The sequence below is a fragment of the Equus caballus genome, chromosome 12, assembly GCF_041296265.1.
Source record: "Equus caballus isolate H_3958 breed thoroughbred chromosome 12, TB-T2T, whole genome shotgun sequence".
In the NCBI taxonomy this organism is placed as follows: domain Eukaryota; kingdom Metazoa; phylum Chordata; class Mammalia; order Perissodactyla; family Equidae; genus Equus; species Equus caballus.
In genome coordinates this window covers 12,739,842-12,765,966 of record NC_091695.1, presented here as the reverse complement: position 1 = coordinate 12,765,966, position 26,125 = coordinate 12,739,842, and the positions used below count along the sequence as shown (strand labels likewise).

The window sequence follows — 26,125 nt, the reverse complement described above, 5'->3', positions numbered from 1 at the left end:
TACTCCTTCCCATAGCTTGTTTCAGTCTACTCCTAGAATTGCGAGATTCTTGAAGGCATTTGAACTTGTGACTTCTGAAAACTACTGTGTTAGTTTTCAATAATAGCTTGTCCATTTTTCTAACGATAATAAAGAGAGCGTGTTAAAGGAGTCTGACATCAATGTGGGCCTGAAAGACTTGGTAGGGCAAAGGGTTAAGTAATTTACTCACAAGGAATATTTCCTTTCCTCCAGTTTATTTTGGACAATTAAAAACAAAATATGGGAACTTAAAACAATCAGTATTCAAAACCTGATGTCAAAGTATCCCCAAGTAGCCACTGCTGGTTCCACTGGCATTCAGAAATCAGACAGAAATAGCTTCTTGTTAATTGCAAATAGATCTCCTGTCTTAGATTTGTGGGACTTGTATATGTCTATGATATGTCACTTCACCTATTCAAACTCCAGTTTTATCTGTAAAAGAGACCTGAAATGAAGAATTCCTATCACATGGCTGTTGTGGGTCTTAAAAGAGCTAACATGAGAAGATGATTGAGTCTCATTAGTCACTCAATTAAAAAACATTCTAAATACGTCATCATAATGCAAGCTAAATTATTCAAAACTGCAATTGACTCATTTTGAAAGACAAAGTTGATTTAAAACTTCTATTTGTATAATTTAAATAAGATACTATCTCTTTAAACACTACTAAATTTTTATAAAATTCTCTAGTTTTTCTTTCCTTTTTGGCACTAGGTTCAATTAAATTTTCATTAAACATTTGAAAAAATGAAGGTATGAAAAGTTTTCTACTTAGATTTGAATTTGTGACGGGAAAAATTTTGTATTAAAAAGTCTACAAATTTCTAATTGCCAATTCTTTCTTTTGAGACAAATTTTCTATTTTAATTTGCCCTTGCTCTTTAAAGTTTATTTTCTTAAGTCATTTTGTGGTTAGTTTGCTTTGAATATATTTTAGACATTTCACAATTTCTATATGGAAAAGCATGAATTTTCTTATGTCTAGTTAATATCTGATTTCCAGAAAATCTGATGATAAAGTGGGCCCCTATTTAACATTCGTGAATTTAAACATGCCAATTGAAATGGGGGAACAGATCAAACAATTCAGATAACTTCATCTTTCTCTGTCCTTCAGAAGTACCAAAACATACTTTTGCCTAGATTTTGAATATTTGAACAAAACACTTTATGGTTCAAATCCTTAGATAATTGCATCAATTTAGTGTAGGAGGGAACCTGAGGGAGAAGAAAAGCAAAGAACGTGTGGATACACTCCAAAAGTAACTTGAAACTTGTAAAAAATCATTGCTTTACTCTAATATATGGCTCTTGGGAGTATAAATTCTTTCCACTGTTTATGGAAAACATTTTGGCAATACTTATCAAAGTGTAAAATGTAGGTACTCTTCAACTCCAAAATTCTACTTCGAGATATTTCTTCTATGGATAAACTCTCATGTGTGAAATGATATATGTACGAAGATATTCTTATAACACTGTTCATGAAAGCAAAAGATTAGAATCAACCTAAATGTGTGCCAGTATGGATTTGGTAAGAAATCATTGACTGCACGTGTTTTATTAGGAGAAACAGTTTACTCTTAGCTAACAGTGCAGTCTCTGGAGCTGCCCTGCTTGGTTCTCCTCTTGCCTCCACCACTTGCTGCTGTGTGGGCAAATGAGTTAGCCTCTCTTTACTTCCATTTATGCCTCTGGAAAATGGGATGATAATAGTACCTCTTCAGTGGATTTTTGCGAGGATTAAGTTAGTGCAGAGAGGGTTAAACATGTGCAGTATTTGGCACAGCGCCAGCACAGAGGAAACATTTAACAAATACAGTAGATCCTCTGCCTTGCTAAAAGCATATGTGGCGGGGGACACAAAGAAAATAATGACATGCTAGTCGTCAGTGCTTTCATGGAGGACACAGAGAAGGGAGCCATTAATGTTGTCTGAGATGTAAACACGTACCTGTTAATGCAGATGATCCTACGATATAGATAATTTACACGTAGATCATGGGAGGGTTAACTTTACCCATGACACTCTATAGATGGAAAAACAAATAATTCAAATATTTATGTCCATAATTAGTACATGATAGTGTGTTAATATTCAATTTGATTTGTTATCTATTCTCATTTGGACTATCGCCCAAGTCCTTAAGAAGTGAAATCTGTGATAAAGAGTAAATCCAATAAAGGTTGGATCACCAATATTTTTACAGGAAACTATGGGAGTCGATGCTGCCAGATGACCAGGATACCATGCTAATGGGGAAAGAATATTTTACCCCACTGGAGTAAGTAGGAAAGGTCACAATATCATAGGGATAAGAGAAAAGTATTTCACAGAGACAGTGACAGATAGTGGTGACAGCTGTGTTATGGGCATTCCCAGGGCAGCATCAGGTCATCAGAAACATAAGAAGTCATCACTTGGGGGTGGCTAACAAAGAGACCTGTAGCGAGAAAACCCAGAGGAACGTGGAATAGGAAGGTAAGTGAGGTGCCCAAGAATCTTTCTATGATCCCCTTGGACCAGATATTTGAGCCATCGAAGTTGGAGGCACAGAACAATTGTTAGGTATATTGTCTGAAAAACCTGTCAAAATCATCTGTTTAGATTTCTGAAACATCAGGAAAAGACAGGATTGTACCAACCTGGGTAGGTCCTTGCCTGCGTGTCCTGAGATCCTCACCCCCAGAAGCATAGTATATTTTATTTCTTTAACATTATTGAACTTTTCTATCTGGATAGTTACTTTGCTTAATGGGATATAGGAAAAATTTGCTGATGATATGAGAAAAAGGAAGAACGATTTTTAATCTTACAACTCACTTGATTTTTGTCCTTGTACCTGCATAATTAGGCTGTCAGATGTCTTTAAGGATAATAAAGATTTTCAAATGTAGTACCCTGAAAGCAGAGAAAACAAAATATTAATCATGGTAATTATGCGTGAATGCAAACAGGTCTGGTAGAGACTCTGGAAGTTTTTTGCTGGCAGAAATTCCTGAAGGAACAATAGAAACTTGAAGGTTTAAAATAGCAGACATCGTTTCTCCTTTCTTAAACCAATCAACAATTTAGTGGAAATAAAGATGTAGAAAGGGAAATGTCAACTTTAATGAAATGATGAAACCCTTTAGCTCTGAAACTTAGTACACATGTATGAAGTAGGGTGATTGGGGGCAGGGAAAATTTGATCCGAGCAAAAGAGGAAAGCAAGAAGAGATAAAGAGGATATGTTATGAAATTATCAGCTGGTTTTAGAAAAGAGAAAGAAGGACAAGGTCAAATAAACAAATAAATACCTGCTCTTATAAAATTGAAAGTCTCCGTTCATCTCGAGCTCCTTGCCACAAAAAGTTCAACGGTCTCTGCTGTTAATATTGGCATTTATTCCTGTGATATGCAATTGTTTTCATTTCGTTGTGTAGAGTCAGGTGCACCTACTTCTCCAAAATCAAAGGCCCTTTGCTCGCACCAACTAACTTGGTATCTACAGGCTGCTGTTGCAAGTTTCCGTGAAGCCTGTTTGAAGAGATGCCATCTTTGTGGCATCCTTGGGGTTGTCTTAGTGTTTACAGTATAAACCTTTAACATATCATAATGTTGCTTAAAGTGTTATTACACCACTTCATGCGTAGCGTGAAAACTTTCCAATAGTATATTTCACTTCTGCTCTCCTAGCCTTTGCGCTCTTGTGGCCATACATTTTGCTTTTCTACACTTCATGGAACACCGTACTACATACAACGTTTAATGGAATAACTTGCAACAATTTACAAAAAAATGAGAAACCACTTTATGAATTATATGGAATATTTTCCAATATATACTATTAGAAAAAAGAAAGCTGAAGAACAATATCTTGCCTCTGTGTGTGTGTGTGTGTGTGTGTACACAGGTATATTTACATATATGCTTATAGAGAAAAAGATCCTGGAAAGAGACGTAAGAGTTCAGTACCTGGTAATAGTTTCTGTGGGGAAAGGAATCAGGGCATTTGTACTTTTTACTTTTTGTATCTCATTTATGCATTATCTAGTAAAGCGAACAAGTAAATCAGTGAATGGGGGTAGACAGAGAGGGACTACACTGGAAAGGGAAGCATTGCTGCAAGTCTGCTGCTGCCAGCCACTTGGCTGCATCAATATCTGAGTGACAAGAATCGCAGATAAGGAACAGAGAGGAGAAGCAGATGCGGAGCCCTAGACGATGAGCTTGGTTTTATGAATATTACATTTGAAGACAGAGCTTCAGAGATAGGAATCTAGAGCGTTAAAGAGAAAGGTATGGGTTTAAGATAAATATTTTAAAATCACACACGTACAGACATCAATTGAAACATGACGGTCGGTGAAGAAGTTCCGCTAAACTGAATGTGGAGTGAGGGAGGAAGATAAAGGGAGGACTGAACACAGAAACAAATTCAGGGCTGAGGAGACTAAATGGCTGAGAGTTTCGCTCTGCATCTCCTATCTCTAGGTCCAGGGATCCTACTACATTTCAAGTATACATTCATGTAAATATAAATATATTTACTATAGATGTTGCTTTCAAACTTTCATAGATACGTTTTATACATATTTGTGTGTATGTATATTTATATGTGTACATAAATATATATATTTGTGTGTCTATATATTCTTTTCATACCTTTTACTTAACACCAGGATACTATAAAAAAGCCAACTCTTTATTTCCTCTCCATGAACAGATTGTGAAGCTTGTGGCCAAGGACATGACCAGGAGTGTCATTCAGCTTGAAAATACTGACAACCGAAAACTAGTGAGAGGTTCTAAGGTCAGCCTCCACAATAGGAATAATTTGAACCTTTTAAAGATAGCCATACTGCTTGTTATCTGGGTCAACTAGAAAAGGCATATTGGCCAAAGATTTGTCATAATTTAAGAATTCAGCATGGCATCTCCCACCCACTTTCACCTCAAAATAACTGGATTTTTCCTGTGGTGTAACCTTTCTTTTTCTGCAAAAAGGAGAAGAAATGGAAGAGAACATGAATTAGCTTCTTGTAGAAATTGGAACCAGTGGCTTTTCATTAAAATGAATCTGGCTTGTTCTCTACCAATTGCCTAAATACAGAGTGGGAAGCCAAAACGCAGAGGTATTTGCTTAAGGCTTGCAAATAATTTTGCTGATCTCAATGTTAAAATTTAAGATTAAAATCTTTACAAACCACAATTTAATTCAATAAGCCCAGAAAGTGACTAAAGTCAATGATTGTACTGAGATTGTGTATATTCCCCAGAGGTTAATTTTGTCAGAAATAAGAAAGCTGCCTAGCCTATTTTTAAAGAGCCAAATTGTGTTTTAGACTTTTACGTTTAGTGTCTCTTAGCAACCCACAGAATATGTACGCCTGAGAAAAGAGGAGAATCACACTGTTGCATGCTACATTTTATGGAAATGTTAAGTTTATGATCTCCCGTTATACTTCTGGATGAGATATTCCCTCTCCAAAATGTAATAAAGCAGCTTAATTGTATTGTATTTCGTGGAAGAAAGGTACTTTGAGGTTTTCTTTGGTTTACAGAATTTACGTAATACTTTAGAGGAATAAATCAAAGATTTCAGTACATAGCTGGTACAAAGTTTTCACCACAGAGTTTATATATAATTGTAGATTATAAGGAGGCATTTATAAAGATGAGAATGTCTGTGTTACTTATGTAATTTCATATTTAGAGCTAAAAATTTTTAGGGAAATTAAATATTCTGGGACTAGACATCATATATGTGTGTAAATCAATTCGTTATACATTTACTGAGCATCTCCTGTGTGCCATCCACTGTGCAAAGAACTAAAGAGATCCAGATAAAAATGGCAGTTTCTGTCATCAATGTACTAACATTCTAAGGGATAAAACAAACTAAAAAAAGAAATCATACAATGTAATGAGAGAAATAACAAAAGATGTGTACTGGGATATCATATCTATTGCAGTATAAAGACACGACATATGCAGGCCTAAATGGATAACTTGTGTATAGAAAATACATTATTTTGAGCTACTCTGCTCTAAACAGGCCAGCCCTGGTGTCTAGTGGTTAAGATCTGGCACTCTCATTGCCACAGTTTGGGTTCATTTCTGGTCAGGGAACCACACCACCTGTCTGTCGGTTGTCACACTGTGACAGCTATGTGTGGCTGGGATGCTGCAAGCTATGCCACTGGTATTTCAAATACCAGCAGGGTCACTCATGGTGGACGGGTTTCAGCAGAGCTTCCAGACTAAGGCTAGGAAGAAGGACCTGGTCACTCACTTCTGAAAACATTGGCCATGAAACCCTGTGGACAGCAGGGGAGCATTGTCTGATACAGCATGGGAAGATGCGAGGATGGTGCCAAAAATAGCGGGCAGGGTTTGGCTCTGCTGACCACAAGGTCACTAAGAGTGGAAATCAACTCTCGGGTGCGAACAAACCCTAAACGGATACAACACATAAACATTTACAAGTAAGAGGGGGAAAACCTCCATGTTTATCTTGAATCCTACTTAATAGATATTTGGTAAAATAGATACTTTTTCCCCAAGTAGTTTGTTTGTCGGGTTATTGTTGATATTGCAGTGTATTTTTTGCATGCTTTACTTTGGCTATGAAATGTGCAAAATTATGTTATAAAAATATGTTTCTCACATGGGAAAACAGAATATATACCTGAAACTGAGCAGCTTTTTTTTTTTTATGACGAACTTAGAGTCAAAAAATTAATTTACCTGATTTCTTTCTTCTCTGATTTATTTAATGCTACCTTGGTCTCCTTGAGGAAGACAATGTGACTGAACTATTCTTATTGTCAGAGAATTCTTTTTCTGTTTTAAAAACTTGTCTATGGTATGAGTTGTTGACTTAAGCTGATTTCTTTCCTGTCTCCACCTCTTTTGTCGTCATTTATATATTATGCTTAAAGCATTTTTTAAAAAGTTTTCTCATATCTTCTCAGAAAGCCCTTGTAAATATTAAAATAATAAATCGTCTAGCCAAAAGAATCTTGTGAACCATCTCCATGTTTTCCAACATATTGTTTACTGTTCTTTGCCTTGGAATAAGCAAGATAAATGTGAATAGCTGAGAATTGTGAAAAAGACAAGTTAAATCCACGTATAATGCTAAAAATTAGTTCAGTCCATGTGTAATACTAGTAACTATAGCAAGTCATGAACAAGATTAGTCATTGACTTCTTAAGATTTTTCTAGGTTACAAGTAATGTTCTCCCAGTTGCTTCCTGCCGGCAAAAGCAGAGCTTGGTGCTCCACTCATAATTTTGCTCAGTTATCTGTTGCTTGCATACATACTCAGGTTTCCGCTTGCCTCATTCTAGACAGTAGGTTTAGGGCTTGAAGCCTTAAATCTGCCCATCCACTGTTGTTCCGTGGAGATGATGGCTCACTTTCACGTCATTCCCTCTAGACAGCTTTTCATTTACGATAAACAAGGCTCCAGGAAAATCTCTCATAGCTGTCTCCTCCTTTCTATTTCTACTTCTGCCACATCCACTGTCTTGGTTCAGACCATCTTCTCTATCTGGACTAGTCCATTAGTCTTCCTACCTCTACACGTGCTCAACATTTTTCTTCTGGCATCCTAAGCAAACAAGACATTCTCAAATCTCCTGTTGAATCCTTCACTTAAAAAAGAGGTCTGCAAGAGGTTGAAATGTGATCATTTTCAAAGGAAGGACAGCGTGAACAGAAAGAACTGTGCAGCCAACGAGTGATGAAGCCAAAGTGTAGGGAAGAAGTGTCTGTTCCCCAGAGTATAGAATGTTAGCATCATTTCAGAAACACCCAACATGGCCATGCTTTTATGCTTTGCTGTCCAAAGTTATGAGGAGCCATAGGGAAGGAACATTACACGTTGATATAAAAATTCTCATTTTGGGGACACACTAATCACCTTTATTGACTTTTGTCTTCTTCACTTGACTACTGCCCAATGTTTGTTGTGCAAAAGATTGAATCCTGCTGGATCTTCATCGTCTAAAGTTTTGCTTGGATCCCAAGAGTTCTCCACTATCACTTGGACTGACCTCAGAAAATCTCGCTATTGACTCTCCCCATTTATATCTGACAATTGGCTGGAGTCTGACTGATGAAGACATCAAAGATGTTGACATGATTGGTGAAGAGAGATGCTGCCTTTTCCCACAGGACTAATTCATTAGAGATGAGTTTAGCAGTGGGTATTGTCTTACACTGACAACTTTTCCATCTTTGTGTAATCTCATAACATGAGAAAATCAGACAGCAAGTATATGGATATTGAAGATCCTACAGAAATATAAATAAAAAGTCCAATGTGTAAAAAAAAAAAAAAGAGGTCTGCATTTCCATCAGGTACTTCCTCAGGATTCCTGACAACTGCCCTGAAGGGAGGGGGGAGGGGGGAGGGGGTGGGGTGGGGGAAGAGATAAGAGGTGTTTCTGGCAATGAGCAGCCAGATTTGCATTAGAAAGTCTTTCATTACCACTGCATTTGTGGTTTTGGACAAAACTAGGAGGAAGGATGCCCTAGGGAGGGAGGAAAAGGCAGCCCTGGCTCTGGGGATAAAGGTTTGCTACAGCACTGAACAGAGACGTTCAAAATCTCTGTTGTGACAATGAGAGGAGGAAGAAGACAGGACTGTGATTCTGCCAAAGCAGGCACGGGGCCAGGCCTGGGAACCTGTGTACCCGAAGAGGCTGACCTACAGGGAGTAAATAATGGAGTTTCACTTCTGTACAGGCATATGAAGATACGGTGGGTCTGGTTCCAGACCACTGCAATAAAGCAAATATTGGAATAAAGCGAGTCACACTAATTTTTTGGTTTCCCAGTGCACATAAAAGTTGTGTTTACACTATATTGTAGGCTATTAAGTGTGCAATAGCATTATGTGTAAAAAAAAAATTACATACCTTGATTAAAAAATACTTTATTGCTAAAAAGTGCTAACCATCATCTGAGCCTTCAGGGAGTTGCAATCCTTTTGCTGATGGAGAGTCTGGTGAAAAAAAAAAAGCAATATCTTTGAAGTACAATAAAACGAGGCACACCTCCACTTTGATCCCAGCTAATTTAGATGGAGCTTTGATATGGGATAAAAGTTAAAAGAGGCAGTGAAAACTACCAAACTAACAACTCAGTTCTAAGCTTGGAATCCCTATGTACGTTGAGGTGGCCCTGCTTCTTGGGTATGGGGACTAGAGGCAGTGATAACCCACATTCCCCTTCTCTTCTCCTCTCACTTGTCTCTTCCTTTCTCCATCTCTCCTTTTCTTTCTTTTTCATTTATTTTTATTAAGTAGATATAAAGTAAAATTTATACCACATATAATATATAAATTATAACAATACAAACACCCATGAACTCACCATCCAGTTGAAAGTGGAGAATACTGTATTATTTTGAAGTTCTCTGTGTGCTCCTCCCCCAAACCCTCCATAGAGGTAATAGCTGTAAGAGTTATGTTTACCATTCTCATGCTTTTCTTTATGGCTTTCCTATATGTTTGTAATCCTAAACACTAAATTGTTTAGTTCTGCATTCTTCTTTTTTTCTTGTTGAGGAAGATTAGCCCTGAGCTAACACCTGCTGCCAGTCTTTCTCTCTCTCATTTTTTTTTTTTTTTTTTTGCTTGAGGAAGATTAGCCCTGAGCTAACATCTGTACCAATCCTCCTCTACTTTATATGTGGGTTGCTGCCACAGCATGTCTGATGAGTAGCATAGGTCTGCACCCAGGATCCGAACCCACAAACCTGGGCTGATGAAGCAGAGGGTGCCAAACTTAACCACTATGCCATGGGGCTGGCCCTAGTTCTACATTCTTAAATTATTTATTCATTTATTTATTTATTTACTTATTTATTTATTTTGCTGAGGGATGATTCACCCTGAGCTAACATCTGTGCCAATCCTCCTCTTTGCATGTGAGCTGCCACCACAACATGGCTACTGAAAGACAAGTGGTGTATGTCTGTACCCAGGTACCAAACCTGGGCTGCCAAAGCAGAGCTTACTAAACTTAACCACTAGGCCACTGGGACTGGCCCTGCATTCTTAAGTTTTATGTAACAACATCATGCTGTATGCATTCTTTTGCAGTTTTCTCTTTTCCCTCCAACTGATATTCTTAAAATGCATCCCTGCTGTTGCTTGTTACTATCATTTTATTTTCATTGTTGGATGGCACTGTGCTGTGATAGATAAATGGGTTGCTTGTAGTTTCTTTTTGCTATTACAAACAGAGCTTCTGGGAGTATTTTGGTGCATATTTCTTGGTCCATATATATAGAAAAGTTTCTCTAGGGTATAAACGTAGGAGTGCAATTGCTTTGCCATACATAGGATAGACACGTCTTCAATTCTAGATGTAGCCAAATGGTTTCCAGAGTGACCCTATCGCCTTACACTCCCACCTGCTGTGTAGAAATGTTTTGGTGTTCCACATCATTGATGGCACTTGACAGTCTTGGTCTTAAAAATTTCCAATCTGGCAAACATGAAATGATATCCCACTGTGGATTTTCCATGAATAGTAATGCTGTTGAACATCCTTTACATGTTTATTCATCTTTGGGATTTCTTTTTCTCTGAAGTGTCTTTTTAAGTCTTTATCTCATTTTTTCTGCAGAGTTTTCTCTTTTTAAATTTGCTTTGCAAGAGATCTCTGCTGTTGAAATATATTCATTGCAATTATCTTCTCCCAGTTTGTGACCTAGATCTTTACTCATGTTGCAGCCTCTTTTGATGAACATTCTAGAATTTCATGTAGTCAAATTTACCAATATTTTCCTGTACTTTTTTTTCTTGGTTAAGAAATCTTTCTATGCCTTTTGCTTTCCTCTGATGTAGTCTCTACAGAAGTCAAAATATAATGACCGATACCTGAAATTTATATAATGTTATAAACCAATGTCACCTTAGTAAAAAAATAAATAAATAAAGGAAATTCTTCGATAGCCTAAGAATATAAAGATATTTTTGATAGTGTTTTCTATGTCTTGTAGTCTTTCTTTAATACGCTTTTTATTGTAGAATAATTTTAGCTTTACTGAGAAGTTTCAACAACAGAACAGAGAATCCCTATATATCCCTCCCTCGTTCCCACCCTTGGTTAATGTCTTATATTACAATGACACATTTGTCAAAGCTAAGAAACCATTAGTACATTACCATTAATTGAACTCCAGATTTTATTCGGAATTCGCCAGTTTTTTCTCTTTCTGTTGTAGGATGCAGCCCTGGGAAAGATTGTGTTTCTTTGTCACTTCTCTCCAGTCTCCATTGGTCTGTGACAATTTCTCAGTCTTTCCTTGTTTTCCTTGACTGTGGCAGTCCTGAGGAATGCTCCCAGGTATGCAGTAGAAGGGCCTTGAATCTAAATTTTTGGATGTTTTTCTAGTGATTAGAGGGGCGTTAAGGGCTTTTTGAAAAAATACCATATAGCTCAAGTGCTCTTCTCACCCAAGAATATCAAGGGGCACATGATATCTACAGAACATCAATGGGGATATTAACCATAATCACTTGGTTAAGCACAACCGTCAGATTTCTCCACTGTAAATACTCTAGTCCTTGGAAACAAGTCACCACATCTGGCCTACCCACAAGGAAGCATAGTGGCGGTGATTAAGCTCTATCTCCTGGAGGGAGGAGTGTCTATATGTGTTAAATGGAATACTTCTGTAAGGAAGATATATCTCTTCTTCCTAATTTATTTATTTATGCAATCATTTATCTTTATTTGTGTATATATTCATGTACATTTACATTGTATTTTGGGTTAGTCATCATTTTTCATTCACTTTTAACTCTTTGTCTATCTGGAGTTGATATTTTAATATGGTGTGAGGTAGGGGACTAGTTTTATTCTTTTATATACAGATAATTGTTTCAGCACCTTTATAGAAAAATCCATCCCCCCAACAAACACACACTTATCTACAAGGGCAGTCTATTCATGAAAAGGTTCTGTTTAAAATAATCTTGCTGGGGCCAGCCTGGTGGCGCAGCAGTTAAGTGTGCACGTTCTGCTTTGGTGGCCTGGGGTTTGCCGGTTCGGATCCCAGGTGCGGACATGGCACTGCTTGGTACGCCACACTGTGGTAGGCACCCCACATATAAAGTAGAGGAAAATGGGCACAGATGTTAGCTCAGGGCCAGTCTTTCTCAGCAAAAAGAGGAGGATTGGCAGCAGTTAGCTCAGGGCTAATCTTCCTCAAAAAATAAAATAGGGTAAAAAAATAAAGAAACCAAATAAAATAAAGTAATCTTGTCAATTTAATAATTAAAGAATTATACTGATTTAATTGTCAAATATTGAACTTTTCAAGTTTAATATTTTTTTCTTATCTTGACCTATTTGCTATGTTGTGTATTCCTTGTGGATGTTAACTGTTTATAGCAAATATCAATTAAAAATCTCTTAAGAATACTTGGAATTTTTTTTAAAGCCAAAGTAAAACATTCAAGGTAATAATAGCTACTGTTGATTAGATGTTTCGTGTGGGCTGTATGCGAGAGATTTACCTGTATTCTTTCGTTTGGTTCTCATAGCATTCTTGTGAAATAGCTGCTCTCCAGATTACGCAGGTGAGAAAACTAGGGTTCACACAGAACAAATAACTCACTTCAGATCACAGCTAATCAGGGGGTAAAGTAGATTCAAACCTGAGTGTGACTTCAAAGTTAGTTCTTAGTTGACTTCTTCCAGATGCTAATAGAAGGATTCTGCTTGCTTTACAACAGAATTCTTTTGACTCAACCAAATTTTCAATGAACCATTAGTGTAAACATTACAAGAAACATTTACTGGTTAAGGTAGGTTGTGCTATATATTTCTCAACTGCTATTGACTATGAACAGTAGTAGTTTCAAACTGAAATTGATGCACAATTTAAAAGCCAAAACGGCAATAGAAACATTAAACTGTGCTTGAGAGAGAAGTGTGACCACTTATAAATGAAACTATTAGGAAGAATGCAATTTACAAGCCTACTTAAGCTATTAAAATTATTTTTAGGGAAAGCAATAGACCAAGTGAAACCAGCAAGTGCTCCTTGCTATGAAAACCAGGGAGAATTAAGACGAGACTGGAAAAGAAGATGGGAAACTAATTTATAAGAGCAATTTAACATTTTCAAGGTAATAAGAAACACTTACTCCTTTAATAGATGTTTGATTTTGAATTTTACTATGCAGGGCACATTTTATTTTAAAAGGAGCCATAAAAAATTTAAGTAAAGGACCATAATTCCTGGCCAAGGATGTGTGTTGCTGGTAAATCCCATGATGAGCAAAAATCTGATTGGCTAGACCAAATTCTTATAGAACATAGGAAGCTGGATGAGAACATTAAAATGCTAGTCACTGAAAATAAAAGTATTGGAAGGCATTGGCTTCCAAAACAAACCTGAGTTGACAGGGTTAGAATATTCTGCCAACAGGTAGCAGCTCTTATAAATCACTCATCTCGACTGTTCAGGAAGCACGGCGATGACCTTGTTCTGGACAGCCATATTCTTTCCCCAAAGTTTTGTACTATGCAGATTACTCATCTTTAGAAATTATTAACCCACCTTTCACTGGCTTAGAATTTTGTATACTGTATTTCTGTTTTTGTAATTCTTTCTTTTAGGATTATTAACTAAACAATACAGATGTTATAAGTTAGATCCTTAAAAAAATTAAAATTGTTACATAAATTTAAATTCTTAAAACCAAGGATGCTAAAATCACAGGTGGTAAGGTGTTACTTTTTTGGCCCTTGTCCCCAAAGTCATATGAAATCAGACAACAGGTTTATAGGCAATTACCTGGATAGTGATGTCTATAAATCAAGTAGAATAGAAATTATCCGAAAATGCTTTGCAAATTTCCTGGGGCAGTTCTAGATGTTGGAATTGATGGGTGTGGTAAGTAAAATAATAAACCTCCAAATATGTCCAGATTTTATTCCGGGAATCCGTAAATATTAAATGGCAAAAGGGAATTGAGACATGACTTGATAAGGACCTTCAGATGGGGAGGTTATCCTGGATTATCTGCCTGGGCCCAATGTAGTCACAAGGCTAAAGAGGGAAGCGAGAGAGTCAGAGGCAGGCAGAGAAGCAGATGTGCCCACCGAGCAGAGGCCAGATGGCTACCATATTGGTTTGAAGATGCAGAAAAAAGCCAGCAGCCAAGAAATGCCTCTAAAAGCTGGAAATGTCTGGGAAACAGATTCTCCTCTGGAGCCTCTAAAAAAATGCAGCCCTGAGCGCATCTTGATTTCAGCCCAGTGAGACTCATGTCAGGCGTCTACTCTACGCAACCGGAGGATAACAAATAGATGTTGTTTCAAGGCACCACATCTGTGGTAATTTGTTACAGCAACAATAGAAAACTGAGATGAAGGGCACAGGAATATATTTCACAGAAATAAGTAATTCTTTTTAAAAAAGAAGCAGAACCCTGTGATACAGGAGAAAGTGAGCAATAAAGATTTCCAGGGAAATAATCACAATTCTCTTCAAACCAGAACAGCAGAGGACTTCTCTCTGGTTCTAAAACTCTAGTTACAAATGCTTACATATGCTCTGTTTCAGATTCCGCAAAATCTTTAAATATCTTTGGTTCCATTTTACAATGAAACTCATCTTAGCAGAAAGAAAAAAGAGTTCGTGCATTCAAACATTTACTGAGCGTCTAAACATTATAATACTGGGGATAACAACATAAATAAGACAGTGTCCTTTATTCCCTTATTTTGAGGCATACAATCTAGCATGACTTTTTCTTTTTGGACCATGACTCGTAGTAGAAAACACATTTTCTATTGCAACTCAGTATATCTACCTTTCTAAGGTTGAACCAAAGCTTGATACACTCTAATATTTTCTATTCTCATCTAGTCTATTTCACTAGAAAATGCTATGTAGGAATTGTTGAATTTTGAAAAACATTAGTTTGAAAAACACTAGTTTCGTAAGTTAGACATGTAGAGAAATAGCTGAACGTGTCATATGCTGTAACAGCTGACAATGACAACCATGGTAATTACAAGAACAGTAATAGCTAACATTTGAATGCTTACTCTGTTCATTGTTTTAAGAGCATATTCAACATTTGAAGTGTCCTAACCAGGTAATCAGACTTCAGAGACAGTGACATAAAACCTTCAACTATCCTTACGGAAACTACACGAGAGAATTTTTAACTCGCATAAGAAACATCGAAAATGATTTTTAAAAATAGTAAAACGAGTTGTGCTTGAGTTATGTGATTGGATAAGGGCAGCGAACAGGCACCAACGCCCACTTAGGAACGTGGCGTCAGGGGGTGACAAGTCTAGTAGCAGCTAACGTCTTTGGAGGAGCACACAAGCTCTGTTTGGCTGTGCAGCTCCATTTCAGAGAGGATGCTGCTGCTTGACCCAATCTGCTTTCGGAATGTCTTAACAGCCTTGGTACCCCAAGCTTGTAAGCACAGTTTACATGACTATTCGTGCTTTCTTGTTAGTAAATGTTAGACAGGACTTGATGTAAACCTCGTTTTCATTATTAACATGCTGTGGAGTGGCAAGGTAGTGTGGGAGATGATCTCAGCCAACACCTACCTCTAATCACTGAGAGCAGTCAAGATTTGCCCTGAGAAGCTGATGATTAAATGGTCAATTTGGCTTCTTTCAGTTTCCCAACAGACTCTACATTCTGTTGCAAGGAACTTGCACTTCATTTCTTAGCTGGGATCTCTCAAAGAGAAGCACGCTGTCAGAAGCATGTCAATGGAATTTAGTACTCTGCGTTTTCAACGAGCACCCCTCCCATCCATAAACACTGAAGCGTGAGGATGCTGGTTGACAGGCCGGGAACTACTGCTCAAGTGCAGGGGTTCTATGATCAGATGTGCTGCGGCCTTACCGCCTGTCTCCCTCCCAAGCCCCAGACTGGGAAGGCAGTGTGTCCCGATCATTGCTCTGAAGACTATGGCATGTTCCCTTTCCATCACACCTGGAATTCTTCTCCTTGCTTACTCTTTTCCTCTCAGCCTGTTTGGCCTAAAATGTCTCCCAGTTCTGGTAGTATCATAAGGACAGAGGAGTAGAGAATGGGCGTGAAAGAGCTCAGAAATGTTACTGTCAGTCATTTGTTATTTATTATTTTAACTCTTGCATCTTTTAAGAAAGGCCAGAAGGCAGTGTCAACAGTCGGTGCTGAAAACATGCTTAATATATTTTGGTTCCGCTCTTTGATCTCATTCCTCAGATTCCCTTCTGTGCCAACCACAATTACCTTCCTTCACGTTAGCCCTTCTCTCCATTCCTCCCCTGTCATCAGAGAATGCCTGAGTGACTCCTGTGTCCCCTGCAGTGTCGTGGAACTTGTAGAGTGGATACAAAAGAGCGACTGCTAGTGTGTCAAGTTTGTCCTTCTTAGAGGTCTGAGGTTTACGACAAGAAAAAGAGAGAGAGACAGAGAGAGAGGAAAAGAAGGAAGGGAAGAAGAAAGAAGAAAGAAGAATGAAGGAAGGAAAAAAAAAGCCCCTCGTGTCCTTAAAGAATAAAATGAATCCTCCTTCCCAAAGTGATGATTAAAAATTAAAAACAAACACAGCTTTATGATTCAAGACTGCTCCCCCCAGGTACTCCTGGGGGAATTCTCCTTCTCTCCTAATTTCTTTATCAGCATCACTTCTGAACCATGTGAAGATCAATAGTTATTTATTTTTTATTTATTTATTTATTTTAGGAAGATTAGCCCTGAGCTAATATCAGCTGCCAATCCTTCCCATTTTTTTTTTTTTTTTGCTGAGGAAGATTTGCCCTGAGCTAACATCTGTGCCCATCTTCCTCTACTTTATATGTGGGATGCCTGCCATAGCAGGGCTTGATGAGCGATGTGTAGGTCTGTGCCTGGGATCCTAAATGGTGAACTCCAGGCTGCCAAAGCAGAGGGTGTGAACTTAACCACTGTGCCACCAGGCTGGCCCCTATTTATTTATTTTTTTGGTAAGGGAGATTGGCCCTGAGCGAACATCTGTAGCCAATCTTCCTCTTCTTTTTTTCCACTTGAGGAAGAGTGGCCCTGAGCTAACTCCTGAGCCAATCCTCCTCTATTTTGTATGTGGGACGCCACCACAGCATGGTTTGATGAACAGTGTGCAGGTCTGCACCTGGGATCCAAACCTGTGAACCCCTGGTTGCTAAAGTGGAGTGTGAGAACATAACCTCTATGCCACTGGGCTGGCCTCAATAGTTATGTTTAATGCAGAATGGATTATCAGCAACATTTCAATCCCATCCCTCCCTCCCACAGACAGCACAGAGCTGCTTTTTCTCCTTCTATGAGTTATTCATGCTTAAGACACACAGAGCTTTCAGTGATAATCTCAGCTAAATTTACATAGAAAAACAATCTTATATACTGCTTTAAAATGTTTCCAATTTCAATTTCTAAACTCTCCGTATTGCCTACGGACAAGAATTCATCTCTCTGAGAGGACTTCCCTCATCCCTGGTCTTTGGAGGTATGCCTCAGAGTGCCCCGAGATCCTCTCCTTTAGAGCCATTATGAAAATTCTCTCTTTCTCTGCTTAGACCCAAATCAGGCACACAGTAGGTGTTATTACCTGCTGGATGAAAGAATAAGTGAATTATTGCTGCTACAGAGATTTATTTTCTCTCTTTTCTTTTTGACATCAAGGCATTTTCACAGAAATGGAAAAACATTATTTAATGTGAAAAGCCACTATTATGATCTATTATAATCTTCACTCCCAAATGGAAAGGAACAACTTGTCTTTCCGTCTACCGTCTAAATTGTGGGTAACGAGTTTCAGTTTCTAAATGTAATTGCTGTGCGGATCCTATTTTGTTTTTGGATCTCCCTGAAGCATTCCTCTAGCCTTCTACTTCGGAGTTTTGTTTGAAGAACATTCTTGTCAGTTGAGATTAAGATAACATTTCTACGAGAACACAAAAGCTGAGAAAGAAATCCAGTCACGCTGCCTGAGGAACCAGCTGTGCTCGTCCTTCTGTTTTCTCTTCCTTCTCCAGACAGAGTGGAGGCTGTGTCTCCAGGGAATGAAGTGAGTCAACAGGTACAGTTACTGGGTGAGTAAGGTGTGGCACATCATCCTCTCAAATACGGTAAACAGGGCAAAGCACTGGATAGAAGGCCAGCCTTCTATCATTCTAGTAAACGTTCTAGAAAAACTGTTTCCAACAAATATTTAGGGCGTAGGAAAGGCTTCTAATGCATTCTTTAGTCTCTTTGTCCATTTTCTTTTGATTTAGTGGACATCCAGAAAGGTAAATCTAATCAGAATGTACTTTCCACCAAAATGTCTAGAATTTTCTTGACTCTAAAATAACCAGAGGTCTTTGTAGAAATAGTCATATGAAATACTCATTTCATTCTGGATTCCTTTGTCCACATGCCTACTTTTTGCGGAAGTGACTTCAAGTTCAATCTGAGATCTGCTCATAAAGAAAATTCTTTCATCTTACAAACATTTGTGTGCGTGCAGTGTGGTAGTAAGTGTTAGGAAGAGTGGGGAACAAGGCAGAGAAAGTGGCTGCCTTCATGGCACTTTCATCCTAATGATTTTCTGTCTTAAAACATCACAGCCCAGAATTCTGAACAAGTTGCTTCTCAAATCCTGCTGTACTATAGTTTTCCAGTGCCTCCCAAATTCTCTCTCTCAGAAAGGGGTGAGACAACTTCATAAGGAACCGCCTGGGATGTTTATTAAAAGTCTGGATTCTCAGCCTGTTAAGCCCAGAGATTCCATTTCAGTAGGCAGGACTGACCCAGGAATTTCTACTTTAAAAAAGTTTCAACTACTTTCGAAAAGTTTTGAAAAGTGGTCCTTTGGGGGGTGGGTAACACCCGAAAATCAGAAAAATTCTGTAATAAATCCAAGTGACTAAATGGTTAAAAACCATTTTTATTGTTGATTTGGTAAACACCTGAAGTCATGTTTGGGAGAAAATTATGAAAGAGAACTTACTCCAGTGCAGCAATGACCGTGAAAAAGAGTCAGGACTAATGCCCCCGAGTAACTTGACTGCTGAGCTTTCTTCCAACTCACGCAGTGCAAAGTTAAAATAAATCACACAAAGGACTAAGAATTATATAAGCCTTGTGAATATAAAATGAACGCAAGCCTTTATTTCTAGTTAGACGCTGTAATACAGCATCTATCCTGTCTTTAACAGTTTGCATAGGGCTACAGAGAACATTTTCTGTATGAATAGGCACTATAAAAACATTCTATTGCTGTGTAATCTCATAATATATCTGACACATTGCCAGATCCAAAGGCTAGGATGCAATCTAAGTAAGTTTGTCTCCTCCTTAGAATAGTCCGGTCTTTCAAGGGGATCTCTAACCAACGCCTTTGTGATCTTAGGTAGAAATTCGCCTTACAAACAGCCTATTACGGCTTCAAAAAATTTGAATGATAAAATTTGATGTTTGGTGTATTTTCCTTTCTTGAATTTCCATTACTGAAAATTAAGATTTGAGGATTCTTTCCAGAAACCTTTACATTTCTAAAGACAACAAATAAAATGATTACTTCTTCTTATCCCCTTCATGCCAACTGGCTGAAGTTTGACTTATTTTTTTCTTCGTTTTAGATTTGACACAGCCATTGCCAAATGAACAAAATGCCTCTTATGCTTATTCAGAAATACAGAATTCTTAAAGCAAGAGCAAAAAGAACTAAAAAGTTATTTATGTTGGGGCAATGAAAATATCCAAATAATGGATGGTGGTGATGGTTACACTACTTTGTGAATATCCCGAGGCACTGAGCTAACATCTGCCTCCAATCCTCCTCTTTTTGCTGAGGAAGATTGGCCCTGAGCTAACATCTGTGCCCACCTTCCTCTCTTTTATATGCTGGATGCCAACCACAGCATGGCTTGACAAGTGGTGTGTGTAGATCTGCACCTGGGAACCGGTGAACTCTGGGCTGCTGAAGTGGAACATGCAAACTTAATCCCTATGCCAAGGGGCTGGCCCCCTGTTTTTCTTATTTTTGTAATTTTTTACATTTCATTTCAACTTGCACTTTCAAATAAAATGATTCTTTACCTGAAATCTTAATTGAGGTCAAGGAAAACAGATTCTGAAATCAATTTCTTTTTTAGTCACCATGATTCATATTTCTTGGACATGCTGCATATGATTACCTAGAAATTTACCTTTGAGGATAGACAGTGTTCAAATTCATTTGTTCTGTTGTCACTTCACTTCCTAGTCATGTGTTGCTTAAATACAGGAAAGGTGCTGAGATATTCTGGAACTCTACCCTGCTGTTTGGGATTCCAGAGTTTTAGGAAAAGAGTTCAATTCAAAGATCTGATGATAGTTTGAGTCCATTGCATTGTGCTTTAATAATGCGTAGGTAAATGGGCTCCGAGGTTTAATCAAATACCTGGTGCAATGCATAAAGTTGGACAGCTACCTCATCTCTCTCTCTCTCTCTCTGTCTATCTCTCTCTGTCTCTCTCTCTCTCGCACACATACATACAAACACACGGAGTGAGGACAGTAGAAATAAGCCAGTACTTTTAGCCAACAGTCTATCTGCAGATCCTGGTCAAAGTGATAAATTTCAAGAATGCATTGAAATAAACAAATTAGATTGTCCCATTTTCTATTTGGGTGGGTCACTTCTAATGCTTTTAACATTTAAAATGCCTGATGTTTGACATTGTCTAAATCAGAGTTAAGGCTGTGAGCAGGCTCCAGATGTTAACATGTTACAAGTTGGAGTTTTAAAAATATGTTTTAGAAAGAGTCATATAATAAAAAAAATAAATAATTTCTTTACAAGTTACCTGAGAACTAGGAATTCTAGGTAGGAGCTCCAGTCCAAAGATATAGAGACATTTAATCACTGTTTATAATTTAAATAAATTCTTGTTTGAATATACCCAGTCCTTTGGATCTGAAAGGAGTTTGGTTTTCCAGCATCCCCTGTTGAAAGCTAAAGTTCAGAGTTGATATCTCATTGGCTGAAATAAGCTGGAAGCAGCCGTGAGCCCCTGCGGAAAAATGGAGGATTGGAGGTCAAAAAGCTCCTACGTGGAAGAGAGAGATGTTAAAGCAGGATGTGGATCTGCACCTCACACAGCTTAAAATTCAGATGAATTAAAGAGTTAAAGTTAAAAAAAAAAACTTTAGAGTAAGAAAGTTGCCATAATTATTTTTCAGATACCTGGTTTGGAATGGCTCACACAAAAAGAAAAAGATACTGCTACCAAAAAATCACAAGTAAATGAAAAGATGTACAGGGAAAATAATCACCTCAGACGTGAGAGTTGCCATTTTTCACATTGATTTTTAAAAATCCAAGACATGAGATCTCAAAAACAGCAAATTTACAGAAGAATAAATGTCATATACCTCAGCCCCTGACCGAGTGACTTAATCACTGGGAAAAATGTACAACTGCAAAGTAATAATCTTGTATTTACAATAAGTGATTTAGAAAACAACCATGTGATACGAGGGGCCCCACTTTGTTCTCTGCTCCTTACCATTTTCCCAGTCAGTAAAATCATTTGGATCAGAGGTGGTTTCAAAAAGAGTGCTGATCGTTAATGAGCTATTTCTCAAAGGTCATTAGGACTGAGTTGGTAAACATCAGTGATTACTGGTGGCATGGCTGCCGTCACGTTTGCTGAAGCATAAACATATAGTTTTCCCAAAGACTTTGCATATTAAGTTTTCATTGGGATGTATTCTAAAGGGAACGTTCTCTATATGTCTGCATTATTCCGTGTAAATTGTGAGATAATTCCCAGGGGTTGACTTATTTTCTGGTGAATTTGTTTTTTGTTTTTCTTTTTCTGTAGTGTTTTTCCCCAACAACCTGTTTGGCTCCAAACAAAGAGAGTGAACAAAATATATGTGTGTGTCTACTTTTTCAACCTCTCCGTTAACCTCGTTACAGCTCCCTCTCTGCCTCGACTCCCCAAAGCTTGTCGTCCTAGCAACAGACCAGCATGTCAGTTTTCTCTCTGTTATCTAAATTACATATTGTCTGCTCACCAGCTATTATCTCTTACTCTAGTTAAGTCTAGGTTAATTAACTGTGTTCTCTTTTCCTAAAGAAATAAATCTCCATCACTCTGTTTTCCTGTTGTCTTAGTCATGACTTTAATCTTAGAGTAAAAGGGAACTATGGTTTGGAAGTATATATATTTTTCTCATAAATAAGCACAGATTGGGATTTACCTTAGACCACAATATCTCAGATTGAGGTCAGCAAACTGCTTCCCACAAATTCTGCCCATCTCGATGTCCATCTTCTAAGGGAGCACCCAGTCACATCTGCCTAAGTCTACACTGGGGTGTGATAATGTGTTTGCGCAAAGTGGAAGCTACGTCACTGCACAGCGAAGTTTTCAAAACACTTGAAATAGACAGTCTTGAGTCAGTCGGTACCTCTGTCCCACATTCTCACTGCAAATGGCTGCTTTATGCAAATGTTTCTAATACCAACCTGCAATAATTCAGCAATGATAAGTGGGCACTAAACATGCAACGAAGAAATTTGCTGCTTTTAATTTTAGCAATCAATAAAATAGAAAAATATTTAATGTCGATTTCACCAAAGCAATAATGTTAACCTGAACTTTAAATAAACACGACAGCTTTACTCATTTTTATGTGTTAGGTTGGCACTTGAAGATTGCTTGTTGGGTAAATTGTCATTATTCTGAGCTAGAAAATTTGTGAAACTGTTCTGCTTCATATAATACACACATGTGAAGAGGCAATTCTTACGTTTGTAGGATTTATGTAAAAATCAGAGACAGATCAAACCCAGAACTAGATCTGAGGCTGCATCATCTATTAAACCCAACGCCACCTGTCATTATTAATCATTAATTTGAATATTTAAAATGTTTTGTTTGGCTGTTCTTAACTTGAAATTTGTTTGGTTTATGGTTGACTATACGCTATAAATATAAAGTATTTATTCTTAGTTTTATTTGTGTTTGACATTATATCTAAATTATTTTAGTCTAAGCATTTTTTTAATTGGATCCAAATATTATTCAAGATTGAGAAAAAATGATATGTTTCTTCTCTTTCATTCTAAGGATTGTTCAGAAGAAATTTCAACTCAAGAGATAGTCTTGGGAAAAGTGGAAACATCCCACACATTCAAGCTGCACTAACACTGGTCTTAGCCAGATAAAATGTACATTTTTGAAAATAAACATTTTATTTGGTGATTTTCCAGTATCACAAAAGTAGATGATAGAAGCCAGTGATTCTTTTTTACTGCATATTTTCAAATGAAAAATATTAATCTTCATACCTGATTTTAGACAAGAACCGAAGCCTTGCATTATAAAATGCATCCACATGACTGCTATACCATATTTGTTTCTTAGAAACTTTCTTACTACGTGCAGAGATTCTCATCTGTTTTCCTTGTCTGCCTATAGTATATGTTTTCAAAATATACGCCATGTCAGGATGGTGCAATGTGATGATACTGATATACCCACTACTAATTACAATGCAGCAACTAAAACCTTGTCATTTTGTAGGGTTTAGCACCTTATAAAATACTTTCTCATACCTTACTTCTCACAGTGGTGTTTTGAAGAAGGCTCATCACCCTCAATTTACAAGTGAAGAAATGGAGGCAAAGAGGCTTATCCCAGATCATAGAGTTAGGGAGTAATGTAACAGAGGCAATTTTTAATTTGCCAGTTTTTTACAATTATTGCCTCTCCTCTCTACCTTGTTCCTTGGAACCGTTTTACAGCTCTCCCTCTGGACTTCCTGCCTCTGGTTTCTCTCCGGATCCAGATCATCCTTCACACAGCTACAAGAAAGATTTTCTTACAGAAATAAATTGGCTTCTGTCACTCTCTCATAAAGAGCCTCTGCTGCGTCTTTCTCTCTCTTTCTAAATTGTGGTGAGAAAGCAGCACAAGGTCTACCCTCTTAACAAATGTTTAAGTGTATAATACAGTATTGTTAACTATGGCACCATGTTGTACAGCAGATTTCTAGAACTTAATCATCTTGCATAACTAAAATTTTATGCCTGTTGAACAATTCCCCATTTCCCCCTCCCCCAGCCCCTGGCACCCACCACTCTATTATTTGCTTCTATGATTTGACTATTTTAGATATCTCATAGAAGTGGGACCATGCAGTATTTGTCCTTCTGTGACTGGCTGATATCACTTAGCATGATGTCCTCTAGGTTCATCCACATTGTTGCAGACGGCAGAGTTTCCTTCTTTTTTAAGGCTGAATACTATGCCATTGTATGTATATACCACATTTTCTTTATCCATTCATCTGTGATGGACATTTACGTGATTCCCAAGTCTTGGCTATTGTGAATAGCGCTGCAATGAACATGGTATCTCTTCAAGATCCTGATTTCAATTCTTTTGGATAAATACCCAGAAGCAGGATTGCTGGATCATATGGCAGTTCTATTTTAATTTTGTGTGTGTGTGTATGAGGAAGATTGGCCCTGAGCAAACATCTGTGCCAACCTTCCTCTACTTCGTATATGGGACATTGCCACAGCATGGCTTGATAAACAGTGTGTAGGTCCATGCCAAGGATCTGAACCTGTGAACCCCAAGCCACCAAAGCAGAGCATGTGGACTTAACCACTACACCACCGGGTTGGCCCCAAATATTTCAAGTTTTTGAGGAATCTCCATGCTGTTTTCCGTAGTGGCTTCATCATTCTACATTCTTACTACCAGTGTAAAAGAGATCCAATTTCTCCACATCCTTGCTGACATTTATCTTTTTTTTTTTTTTAATACAATAGCCATCCTAACAAGTGTGTGGTCATATCACATTATCGTTTTGATTTGCATTTCTCTAATGATTAGAGATGTCTCTTTTGGAGACGGATCTGTTCAATTCCTTTGACTGTTTTTTAATTGAGTTATTTGTCTTTATCATTTGTTTTGAATTGAGTTGAGTTGAAATGATTTCTTACGTATTTTGGATATTAACCTCTTATCAGACATAGGGTTTGCAAATATTTTCTCACACTCTGTAGGCTGCCTTTTCATTTTGTTGATTGTTTCCTCTGTTGTGCAGAAGATTTTTAGTTTGATGTAGTCCCACTTATCTACTTTTTCTTCTGCTGCTTGTGCTTTTGGTGTCATGACCAAGAAATCATTACCAATGGTCTTTCTCCAAGTTTTCTTTTAGGAGTTTGATAGTTTAAGTTCTTACATTTAAGTCTTTAATCCATTTTGAGTTGACTTTTATACATGGTGTAAGGTAATGATCCAGTTTCATTCTTTTGTACTCACATACCCAGTTTTTCCAATACCATTTGTTGGAGACCGTCCTTTCCTCATGTATATTCTTGGTTACCTTGTCAAGGATGAGTTGAATGTATGCATACAGATTTATTCTGGGCTTAAAAAGAGCCGTTGCTGGCCCTTAATTGACTGTAGGACAGAATATTACCTGGCTTTGTCTATCTCTCTCCGTCCTCATCTTGTGGCCCTCTTACTTTACAATTACTGAAAATTGCATAGGACTAAGTATAAGTAACCATATGATACCCCAAATAGGAGGGTGATAGGAGATTACAGCTATTGAAGTGTAGGAGAGTTGTCAAAATTACTTGAAATGTTTCATACACTGTAATATCCCAGGCATCGCTTTGCTCTTATCTCAATTCCTATTTGCTTATTTAAGGTCCACCTGTGGAGAGACTTGCCTTGATTACAACCTAATAATAGTTGTAGCATTTTAGTCATGATCTGCTTAGGCCAAGTACAGGACACACTACCACTGCTCCTGAGAATGCCAGGCACTCTTACAATTCTTCCTGGAATGTCCTTTCCTCCCCCTTTGCTTGAACCTCTCCTCAAATACCAGCTCAACACTCTTGTGATCTCTCACTAGCTCCCTTAGGCAGCGTTAGTGTCTCTAGTCCATGCCATTGAGAAGCATTATGCCTCTAGAAAATCTATCACTCCTTGCTTATAGTGTTTTCATAAAGTTGACAAATATAAAAGCAACAAAATCACCCATCATTCCATTGTTTATGAAAAACCATTGTTTTGGTTTATCGCATTGTAGGTTT

General features: G+C 37.8%; 1 long non-coding RNA gene across 2 annotated transcripts; it reads left to right on the top strand.

Annotated features, from left to right (window-relative positions):
- Positions 1–6,217: 6,217 nt before the first annotated feature.
- Positions 6,218–22,159, top strand: LOC111775914 (uncharacterized). 2 transcript variants are annotated; one of them, XR_011423874.1, is made up of 4 exons: positions 6,218–6,498; positions 11,260–11,381; positions 15,697–18,119; positions 21,879–22,159. It is a non-coding gene; the product is annotated as an uncharacterized lncRNA (long non-coding RNA). The 2 variants fall into 2 exon arrangements; XR_002811886.2 differs by having other exon boundaries at positions 6,223–6,498; positions 17,900–18,119.
- Positions 22,160–26,125: the final 3,966 nt, after the last annotated feature.